This window comes from Polyodon spathula, chromosome 1 (genome assembly GCF_017654505.1).
Source record: "Polyodon spathula isolate WHYD16114869_AA chromosome 1, ASM1765450v1, whole genome shotgun sequence".
NCBI lineage: Eukaryota > Metazoa > Chordata > Actinopteri > Acipenseriformes > Polyodontidae > Polyodon > Polyodon spathula.
Window position 1 is genome coordinate 89,996,633 of NC_054534.1, and position 12,442 is coordinate 90,009,074.

Consider the following 12,442-nt stretch of genomic DNA (forward strand, 5'->3'; position numbering starts at 1 on the left):
TATTTTTCTAACAGTAGTATAAATTTAAACAGAAAGGTGTTCAAACAGTGGATTAGTAAAATAAATCACAGTAAACAAATCAATAGAGTAGCCAATCACACCACTAGATTGACTTCAGACAGTAATAAAGAATATACATGACTGACATAAAAGTGTGCAAGTAACCTTTTGAAGGGTCCATAAACCAAAAGTAGGAATGGGAAATTACAGGTTGACTTTCTGTTTATCTGTCTAGCCTTTTTTGTAAAGCTAATAGCCCTTTGCTGTTGATACTCAGAAGACTGATGGTCACTGCTGTTGGGAGAATAGAAATTCTGGCTCATTGCCAAAGCCTATGACCCATTTTACAGGCAGCTTGGCAGACGTGCTCTGACCAGGGCTTGAACAGTCCCAGTTGTTTTCGTTCTGCCCGACTCCCTCACCTTGCCATCCCACACAATAACTGTAAAGAACTGAATCAACCAACTACTGATTCCCACTGGTACTTCCAAGCAATTTATACATTAATGTGAAGTTTAAGCAATCTACTCTCACTTAAAAAGCTAGCGTAGAACATTTCAGCTGCTTTGTGTTGAGTGACACTTGTTCTTGTGTGGTCGTGTCTGCATTCGATATGCACAGTGGTTCTTATGGGCTTGTTGGTACTCCCAACATGGCAGTTATTTTAGGGACAATGTACTCTAATTTAATACTGCTACTGATCTGTGCCATTTAATAAAAATCACACCATGCCACACTGAAAAAACGCATTGGGATACTATGTAAATTGTTATTCATCAGATCAGATGGCTATTGGCTTGTTAAAGGATGGAAAAAGACTTCAGACCTACTTAAGCTAGTATATTGTAGTTGAAGACAATGTGAAATTCATATCTGACATGTATGATATACAGTAGCCAGCTACAGTACGAAGGATGCTTCCCCGCACTGATATAGGAATGTCTTTCAATCAATCCTTGCTTGGACTACTGTAGCTTCTAAGATGTGTAGGCCTTCTTAGGTCAGGGTATTGTCCAGTCAGCATTAGCCTTGTCAGCTTCTGGGGGGAAACCCTGGACAAGATTAGAAGTTCAATTTCAAAGTAAGGAATCGAGGGGTCTGTGGCAGCATGGCAGGGTGAAAGTGTGGTGTGTGGCTTTTTGTTTTGCTTTGTGTATATTTGTAAGTAAATAAATGCACGTGAGCGCTTAAACTATAAGCTTTCATTCTGGTCTCTGAGTCTCCTTGCCGACGCGACCGTCACAGGATCTAATCATAAATAATGCATTATCATGGCTATCCACTTAATTATGTTATTAAAAAAGTGATTTGAGTAGTTCAAAACCCATCAAACTGACATGAGACATTATAAGCACACATCCTTCAAAGAGTAAAGTGTCCCTGTGTTTCTATCTGAGATATTGTGAAATGTCACAATTGCATCTTGTGTTAACAGCATGGATTTTGTTTCAGCACAATCCAAAACAAGAAGCTTATAATTAGGGCTTCTGTTTTTTGGTTTTTATTAATTGTATTTTTCAGTGATTATTTTTAGTTATTTTCGAGTTTTATGTAAATCCTTTTTTTCAGGGGCTTTCGTATTTGATATACTGTATGAAGTTTGTGTTTTTGGTTACTTTCCAAAATGTTTGAGTGTTTTTTTTTGGTTTTTTTTTTCTGTTAAAATATGTACTTTCACCCTTATGTTGTACCTTCTTTCCTTTGCTGTCTTCCACAATGACAGTCCCTATGGTCACAGGTACATTCTTCTGTGGTTTTTGTGTGTAGGCATTTTTTTACATTTCACCACAATTCTGTTTTAAATCCTCCGTATCGTAAATGGAATACAGCTTTAAATCCCGCTAACAAGCCACCATTCCTGATTGTAATCTCATTTTAAATCTCGCAAGTGGAGTCTCCAATAGAAATGCAGGAATATGCTGTCACTGAGTAGTTGGGGGCAGGTTTAAAGTATTCAAAACAAATCAATGATGAGATACAAGTCAGGAAGGAGGGACATTGCACAGCAGCACTGGGAAATGTATTTATTACCAATCTTTTTTTTTTTTTTTCTACAGTAGGCTCCAAAGCAACCGATGCAAGGGTTGACTATGGCACAGTATGTTATTACATAGTTAGTGTGAAAAAGACGCAGCCGGCTGATGGCACATGCTTCAGAGGCAAAGACAATGCTCCCGAATCAGTGAAAAAAATACAGTTTAAAAAAGCTAATCTATAAAAGTAAATTTTCAATTTTGACTTAGTCATCAACTGATGTAGCACTTCCAACATGGCAGTGCATTCCAATATCTGGGAGCACAGTGACTAAAAGCGCTCTCTCCCTTCCATTTTGTGTACACTTGTGGGAGGCACAGAAGGCCTGCATCAGCTGATCTTAAATCACAAGAAGGCATATCTGTGACTAGAAGCACCTTTATATAAATCGGTGCCATATCTTTAAGTGCTCTATAAGTCAGAAGTAACATTTTTAAATCAACTCTAAGCTTCACTGGGAGCCAGTACAGTGAAGCCAGCACAGGTGTTATATCTTGTCTCTTTTTTCATTCTGCTGAGAAGCCTAGCAGCTGCATTCTGTATAAGCTGCAGTTCATTTATGTATTTTTATTTATTAGTTTCTCAGCATCAGTCAATGAGAGAAATGACCTAATTTTAGTGATGTTTCGAAAATGGCAAAAGGAGACTTTGATTCATCTTTGAGTCGCATATTCGCAATGTCACCAGTCTCAAATAAGATCCCTAGATTCTTCACTTCCGTTTTTATGTTTGTGGTCAAATTGCCCAGATCTATTTGTAGAGATTTTGTGGCTTATACTTGCTGCTGAGACCCTACAACAGAACTCTTCTTATCAGAGAATAGCTTTAAAAAAAAAAAAAAAACTGTAAAAAAAAAACAAAAAAAAAAAAAAAAAACATGAAAAAAAACCATGGAAACACATCCACCTCATCACATCAGTTCATCAGTAAAACATTCAGCAAAGGCTGGCACAGCCAGAGTATCATCAGGTTTTACAGAGATGTAGATCTGTGTGTCATCACTGGCATAGCAGTGACAGTTGACACCATGCTTACAGATTATCTCACCCAGCGGTAACATCTACAAAGAGAAAAGAACAGGTCCCAGTATAGAGCCTTGGGGAATGCCACAGGCAACCAATGAAAATCCAGACAGAGTCTCCTAATGAAACAAATTGCTGTCTGTTAGTGAGATATGACTTGAACCATTTTAAGACAATAACGGACAATCCAACCCAACTTCTGAAACGACCAATTAAAGCGGTGTGATCTACTGTATCAAATGCAGCATTTAAATCTAAAAGAACAAGAACAGATGCACAGCATGTTTGCACTTAACAGTAGGTCATTCACCACTCTAATGAGCCCAGTCAGTACTGTGAACAGAACGGAAACCCGACTGAAACTTTAAGTGCTTTGTTACCCTCAAGAAATGAATTCAGCTGGTTTGCTACTAGCTTTTCTAGAACCTCAGGTAGAAATGGCAGATCTGAAATAGGTCTATACTTGTTTAAAGCAGTCAGTCTAGATTTGGTTTCTTAAGCAGAGGCTTAACCACAGCCGTTTTTAAGGCAGAGGGAACTACTCCTGATGACAGTGATCCATGTATTATGTCCAAGATAATTTCACTCAAATCACTGAAAAGTGCTTTTAGAATTTTGGTTGGAATTGAATCCAACAAGCAAGTGGATTTCATAGTGAACATGCAATTTGGTATTTCATAGTGAACAGATAACTTTATTTATCCACCTGTGTACCAGTTTACGACCTTCTCTTTTCATTGGCATAAATCTGGATTTACCCAAGGAGATTTTTCCACATTTAACTGGGGCCACTTTGTCAAAGACCCTTGATAGAAGGTTAATATAAGTGTCTACTACCTCATCAGTTGACTGAGAGTTTGTAGCAGTAGGCGGTATTAATCTTAGCATATGAGACAGCTCTGGTGCAGTTGAAAAATGTATTACGTGCTTAACAGTACACAGCAGAGCAGTTTGAGTGGGGAGAGGTAGATTGGTCACAAAAAGGATAGCAAGATGATCAGAGATGGTTAGATCTAACACTGACAGGTTGTGACCGCCTAAGCCATGAGGGGTGACCAGGTCTAAAGTATGGCCACAATTGTGAGTAGGTCCTTTAACATGCTGAACATAATCTGGGGGATCTAGGAGCCTTAAGAAATCCACTGACTTTGGATCAGTAAATACATTGTAAAGATAGGAGGAATTTGAGAAGGACATTAATCTTTACAGTAAAGAAAGTTACGGGACCTGCAAGCAAAATAAACAAGAGTGGACCAATGAGTTAGAGAAATCACAGGGGTAAAGTTAAATCGAAGGAGAGGGTGGCAGTGGTGATTTGTTATTCTACTTAGAAGAGACACACACAGACAAAATATCTATGGGTCACTTCACATCAAATGGACCAATGGTTACCACCTCAGTGTCTCAGATTGTTTTGATATCACATATGGCTTGACATCCACTTTGGGTGCTCAGAACTCAGTAACGAATTACCCTGTGACTCTGACATTGCATATACTGTGTACTACAGTGTCTTGCTGACATCAAAAGCTGGATGTCTAAAAATGCTTTGCAATTAAACTCAAATAAGACAGATGTTTTGCTGTTAGGTTCTCGGCAACAACTAGAGCATGCAAACTCCCTAAAAAATGATTTGGGCAACTTGACGTCTAATGTAAAACCTGAGAAACTTGGGGGGGTTATATTTAGGGCTTCTAGTTTTGGGGGTTTATTTTTGATCACGTGATGTCCCTTTAAACATATTTTGAGCCGATTCGCTTTCTTAATCAAACACTAATTACCAAAGGGAAGTTGTTTCTTTTTACCCTCATATCTCGATTGAGTTGACAAACGACGTGCATTGATCTCACCTGATTCTATTTGAACTGCATTTTGTTCTGTCTCTGATCGCCAAATTCAGCTTATTAATTTCCACTGCTTTAGTTTCTAGTAATGCATTGCTAATTTAAACAATCTGGTATTCAGTTAAGGCTTAACAACTATTAATTAAAGTTTAAAGGAAGGGAGAGAAGGAAAATAAAAAACAAAAACTAAAAGCCCTAGTTATATTTGATTCGGATTTGAGTTTTGAAACACATATTCGAAAAAGTGTCTTTTTTATCATCTATGAAACACTGCTATAAATCAGGTCTTTTCTTTCTCTGGCTGAGGCAGCAAAACTAATGCGTTCATTTCATCTAGACTTGATTATTGCAAGGCTTTATTTGATGGGCTTCCTCAACAAAAAAAACAGGATCACATAACTCCTGTGTTGGCCTCAATGCACTGGTTTCCAGTGCATTTTATAATTGATTTTAAAAACTTACTTTTAACATATAAAGCATTAAATCGCTTACATAATAGAGATCCCCATATAAACCTCTGTGCACATTAAAGTCGGCTAACGCTGGACTTTTGTACCTCCCAAATTTAAAATTGAAAAGGAGAGAAGAAAGTGTGTTCACCTTTAATGTACCCAGACTGTGGAACTCTTAGCCTCCCTCTATTAGAGGCCAAGCTACCCAATAGGAAGGCTTGCAAACAGGGATTTCCTTATGGTAACAGGTGCTTGATCCAAAACTGTCTACAGTGACAAAGTGGGCAACAGGAAATGTTATGTAATTATTTAGTTAGCCAAAACCGTAACACTAGATATAAAAAAGTGGCTCATTCCTGATGTTGTCATTTCAAAAAGCTCAAAAGGTTTCAGGGACTACAGAAACTCCCTTGAACACAAGTGGAGAATATTTAAGCGATAATTTGTTTTTAAGTGTAGTGTGCAAGGAGGTAAATATTCTGCGTTCTAATAAAACAAGGCAATTATACACCACAACAGCACAAACAGTTGATTCAGTAGGTAAATATACATTACTTCAAATTATTCTTACTTCAAATTAAAAAAAAAAAAAAAAAACTACAATAGCTTGTTCCCAGTTTGCAAGTCTAAAAAGCTATTTTTGACAGATTTTAAGGTCATGGAGTTCTGAGGCACACACTATAAAATGCAGAGTCCAGCTGTTTAAATCATGCTCTGCTGTACCAGTGTTCTCTCTGTTATAGATGAAATTGGATTTAGCTTGCACTACTGTACTTCCCAATTAGTAGACACAGTACGTGTCCAAACCCAGTAATCCCAGATGTTGCATGAATAAAACTCCTGTGATGGGATGTTGTGGGCGAAATTGAAATCCCTTTTGATTTAATTTCCATGTGCTGTACTTTAAATGTAAGACCTTTGCAAAAAGCTATGTTACAAGCAAAGAGTGCAGTATTCCAGGCAACTAAAAAAAAAGAAAGAACACAAAATGTGCTTACAGTATACAACTTTTAAGCACAGGCTTTTATTACATTTACAGCACAGCCAGCTCTTTACTTAAAGTCACAGGCACATTGTGGCCATGCATTATTTAAAGCAAGACTGTTATAACAACACATTGATAAGATTGCATTTTCATTCCTGCTCTGACCACTATACAGGTCTGAACTCTTGAAATAGTTACCTTACTGTACATAATAAGATAGTCAGCCAAACTCACTAGAGGGGTAAACGACTTTTGGAAGTAAGCGATAGTAGTATGCTTGATTAAGTTCTTCAATACTGCTTGAATGAATGTCTTTTCAGTAATGAGCATGATTTTCCTGCTGGTACTTCTAAAGAATGGATGAGGTCGTTGAAAAGTAAGGCACAGTGTATTCCTGGATGTCTGCAGCTGGTAGTATATATCCTGTATGGACAGGATACAGGGCTCTGACTCTGCAAACCAACAATCATAAATAAACTGCTGCTTAGCTACAGGTACACCCATATCAAGTGAACTTTATTACTGTATTCAAGAGCTCCACCTCAAAGAAAAAAAAAAAAAAAGCTACAGCATTCAAGTTGTATTGCACTTCTGCTCTTTTGCACAGCTCATATTGACGAGTTTGTGAACACACTCCATCCTGATGTTTTACACACCTTAAATCGTACCCGAGTTTATTTGGGTCTGGGAACCCCACTACCAATGGACTGAAGTATGCCTGCCCATTCCAACATATATCCCTAATTACAATGTAAGCTGTACTGTTTATCGAGAACAGCTCATCCAATCTGATGAACTGTTTAAGCAATCCTTGGCAAAAGGTATTCAGGGCATCGAGGCAATGATGAACAACTTAAATAGAAATTCTGGATTCTGACAGAGATAGGGGTAAATCACTGCTTACCCAAGCCTAGTGAAACTTTGAATGGTTATTTGTTACAAGACAATTTGAACATGTGGGTTATAAGATCCTACAGTACATCCTTTGTAACAAATATTCTTTGTAACAAATAATTCCATGTCAAGCATCCGGATCGGTTGGAATGACAGCCTGCAAATGAACTGAAATTAATGGATGCGTAATGAGGTTCATAAGAAACCTGTAAAACAGGTCTTTGAGTCAATGAAGTTTCCATACCTGCTGGAGGCCATCAAAATGAACAGTTCTCAAACTATCAATTTTGACAAAAACTACATTTTGTGGGTTGATCCACATTTATACAAGTTCATATCTCAGGACCTTACTGATCTAGAAACCTGCTGTTACAGATTTTCAACCATTATTTTTTCAGATTGTTTTTGTAACAAGCCAGGGCATTTGACATAGAATCTAACATATTTTACATACATACAGTATCTTGTAATCACATGGTGAATCAGTATGGAAGAGACTAAGGGGTAGGTGTACTAAGATGGGCCAGTCGCAGTGCAAACATACCGCAATTTGCATTTCCGTTGTGACACTTAGTACGACAAAATGTGTACTTCTGCTAAGGGAAAACATGTTAATGAAAAGAGACACAATATACTATTTGTTGCGTCTTAGCGAGATCTCTACTGCGAGAGTCGTGTGAAACTGTTCAAATATATAGTGGTAGATGATTTGTGGCTTGCCGCAGCAGAGGATGACTGAAGGATAACTTCTATACATGAAAGGGTGCAAGAATCAAAATAACACTGTTTTTGTTAAATGTAAACGTCATCTGTACAATGCATTCTGTTCTGTCTTCATTTTACCTATTTTAATACAGTGTATATATATATATATATATATATATATATATATATATATATATATATATATATATATATATATATAATATATATATATAAATCTAATGAAAGCAGAAAGTCAGTTTAACATGAGATTCTATATTTGAGATCGGCACGGGTAGAAAATCCGGAATCGGATACCCACGTGAAAAAAGTATCCAGACACGGTGTCTTTGGGTTAATGATTTTTTTACTTTAAAGTATCCAGACACGGTGTCTTTTTCGGTTAATGATTTTTTTTATTATTAATATTTTTAAAAAATAGCATATATTAATGTTTTAAGTGCATGATCAGGGTTGTCAACTGGCTCCAGAATTTACAGACACTTAAAATCACTTCACTCGCCTCTCTTACCGCAAATGAACTGATTTTATTGAATATGTAAAGTAAGTGTAGATTGCGTGAGCTGTCGCTAAAGGAACTGTTTTGCTAACTATTACTAAAAGCACACACGTCAGGGGGCGGGAATTAATTTCTGTTAGCATCGTTTTCATCAATCAGACCTATACAGCTTGCTGATTTGCTGTATTTGTCTCTGACTGAGGCGGGACTGTGCGAAGCAGAAATAAGTATTAAATTAATAGAAACTTAACCCCAAGGTTAAACAAGAAAGAGTGTGGGTGAGTGCATAATTCTCTGTAACGACGGAAATGCACTATTTTGATACATAATATTTACCATATAACATTTCAAGCAATATGACTTTAATAAATGGTATGATGCTCTCCAGATAGAATTGCCACAGCAATGAAACAATTGAACACATTTCACAGCCCCTTTACTTGTTGATTTAAAATCAATTCATTTGTGGGAGTTGGGGGTTTGTGAGTGATTTAAATAATTATGACCCCGTTCACACTTGCGATTTGAGGTGGCTCAGGCCAGCCTTTTCTCATATGTGAACGCTCCAAAAAAGAAAAGGCAGCCCAGGGCTTACATATGTATGAAGGCAAAGTAGACTTAGGGTTGCCTTTTCGTATCACATGACCAATGTGGTTGCATAGCTCAGTAGACACTCCCATACTCCCACGCGTACGAAAGGTAAACAGAAAGCTGAATGCTCTGCTAGGCAAGATGACAGTGGATCAATAGTGAATGGCAATTAGCGGGTCAATGTTCAGGTTGTTTCTATCACATAACTTAAGAGCTGTAGTGCATTCATAATTGTGCTTAATTTGTCATAAGAACCTTTCCTGTTATTTAGTAGCTAAGCAATAAATATAAAAACTGCAGGATTGTGGATCTCAATAATGATCAATAATGCTGGCAACTTGGCATATTCAGCCACCGTTGTTTATTGTGCACACAACACTATGCATCACTACAGAAGTGTGCTTCTTTACATTAAAATGCCGATCATTTCTTTTAGCTGCTTGCTTTTAGTTTACACACATATACAATATTGTTCTCATCCACAAATATTAACATCATTGATGCACCATGTGAGAGTGAGATCCTCAGAGCAATATTTCAGTCATTTGCTATCTGAGTGAAGTAACTATTACGAAAATAAATACTTATACCTGTCAACACTAGCAAGTTTCTGTTTCCCGCATTCTAAATGCCGTGTGCGTGGGTAACCTTGGACCATCAACCCGTTACACACCATAACAGTAAATCAAAATAGTCAATAATATTATAATTTATATTATATATCTATAATATAGGTATCCAGAAATATATGATGCCTGCACTGAAAAATATATATAAAAAATAAACATTTGCTAAATAAGGAATACTATTTATCACAGCAATTATATATACCATTATTTGTTTAAGGCTCTCGTTGATTACCACAACCATTAAATGTAAGGCCGGTCGCCTCTTGTCAATTTAAATATAAAAAAACATCACAAATTAAGGATTACTGTATATCCCGGTAGCTCTTCCATTCTGAGCGTAGTCTCTCGTTCCATTAAAAACAAACACGCAGTTAGCCACATTTTAGGCCTGCTTCTCATAAATCTGTGAATGCGCAAAGGCGCCTTAAAACCGTAAATGTGATTATGGGGGTGCAGACCTAAATATGCGGCGGTCCTGGGCCATGTGAACGGGGTCGATATATATGAATTAAAGTATCATATCTTCACTAAAGTCCCAATATAAAGACAGTACTGTAGCCAGTAGCTACTTTGAGCCTCGGATGAACAGTGTTATATATATATATATATATATTTATTTTATTTTATTTTTTTAATTATATATAGGCGATGATATATTTTTTTTTTTTTTTAATAGTCACGAGAAAATTGCTTCTGTCAGAACTGACAGATGCTGAATCTACTAGGTTGGACATTAATGAGAGCACAAAAAATACAAAAGAAAAAAAAGAGGGAAACGTAGATGTTTTCACGAAAGCTGGGGGAATTTGTATCAATGGATTTCAATATCCGGTGTGTCAGAGTCGGCAGTGAACGTTTAATATATTGTGTTATGCTTTAAGCAACATATTACGTTAACGTTCATTATGGGAATGATTTATTAGTTTTAAAATGTTTAGTAAAACATGACCTATTTTTTTTTTTTATCTCGTCAGTACAACTGGCCCACAGACTGAACGTGAAAGTATACCGGTACATTTGTTTTAAGTACTCTCCCAGACGACTACGAGACACAGACATCAACTAGTCCTCATCTGATTTAATTTTCAAGAATGTTTTTCTTTTTTTAAATTACTGCCCACATCTTAAACTATATTCATTACCTTAAAGCAAATCTTACTGCTGACACCTTCGGGCATGTCAAAGTTTCTAGATGGTGCTGTGCATCTGACTGGTACCTTTTATTTAAGTTTGCTTATTATTAGACAAAAGTCCGCTGCCATCTGGTAATCGAATTGTTTATCAGCTTACTACGTGGTGTGCACATTAGTAAGTGTTAGACAGAAACAGTAAGCTATTATTTGCAGTGTTAATTTTGCTCTAATTGGATCGGTCACTGGTTTGTGCAAACGAAAGAAAACTCAACAGCAGTAACATACTGAGAATCCAGTGGCATGTTACATTTATTTTATTTCCAGTATATGCACATGTGTGTGGAGGGGGCTGGGGGAAAGAGGAAAGGTGGGTGCGCTCCAAAAAGTTTCAGAACCACTGCCTTTTGCAATATATCTCAGCAACATTTATCATCACTGCATCCATGATACCTGTCCTGGCACCATTTTGTGAATCATGTGTGGTTAATGCATCATCAGCCACAAACTGAGGTAACACCGCTCAGGAACCTGGTACACCTGCGCTGGAACTGACCACTTATTTTAAAAAATATAAAATTGGAACTGGCTCTTACCAAGTTAATTAGTCTTCTCATAGCATGTTCATGAGAGCAGATGCATTCACATGGGTCAAATCCTCCTTCTGCCATGGCTACAGTCTACTTCCTTAGCTGTAATTAAAATATGAAGATTAAAAAAAATAAAAAAACAGAAAAGAAAATACTGTAATCAAACTCTGGGACTGTTATGGTGCAGATTTACCAGGCTTTCATTGTCAAAAACAGTTCTATGCCACATGTTCAACATCAACAACTGAAACAAAAAGATGCCATATTTGCATCACACAACCCATGCAAATTGCTGCAGTACACTGCAACAAACAGAACACTCAAGGGTGAAATACATTGAATAATGAATGTATGGAAACAAAGTACTTTTCTCATCCCGCTGGTCTAAAGGTACAGTACAGGCATTATGTCATGTAAACAGAACTTTGCCATCTCTCTAGCACAGTAAACATCAAAGACCCTGTTCACACCAAGGTGCTGGCCCAGGGCCGCTGCATATTTAGGTCTGCAACCCCGTTCACATTTGCACTTTAAGGCGCCTTTGCGTGTTCACATATGTGTGACTGAAAAGCAAACCTAAAATGTTTTAATGGAACAATAGCCTGCACTCAGAATGGAAGAGCTACCAGGATATACAGTAATCCTTGATTTGTAGCAGATGTTTTTTATTAATATATATTTTTTCAATGCAGCTCAGTAGCAATTTTATGGTATATTAAAAAAAATACATATTATTGACTATTATGACGTACTTTTATGGTATGTAATGATGTGATGGTCCAACCTTACCCCCGCCCACAATCACATTATTCTCTCAAGAACACAGAGGTATTTACAACGCAAGAAAAAGCAACTTGACAGTGTTAAGGGGTATAATTATGTATTTTCATAATGGATACTTCACTTACATTGCAAATGACTAACAGGTTATACATACAATGGCTGGCATTCACAAGACAAGCTCATGGCTGACAACCTAATCCCTCCTAAAGAAAGCCATGGCATTAAATAATAATGAATGATTCAATAACCCCTAGAATCATTTTATA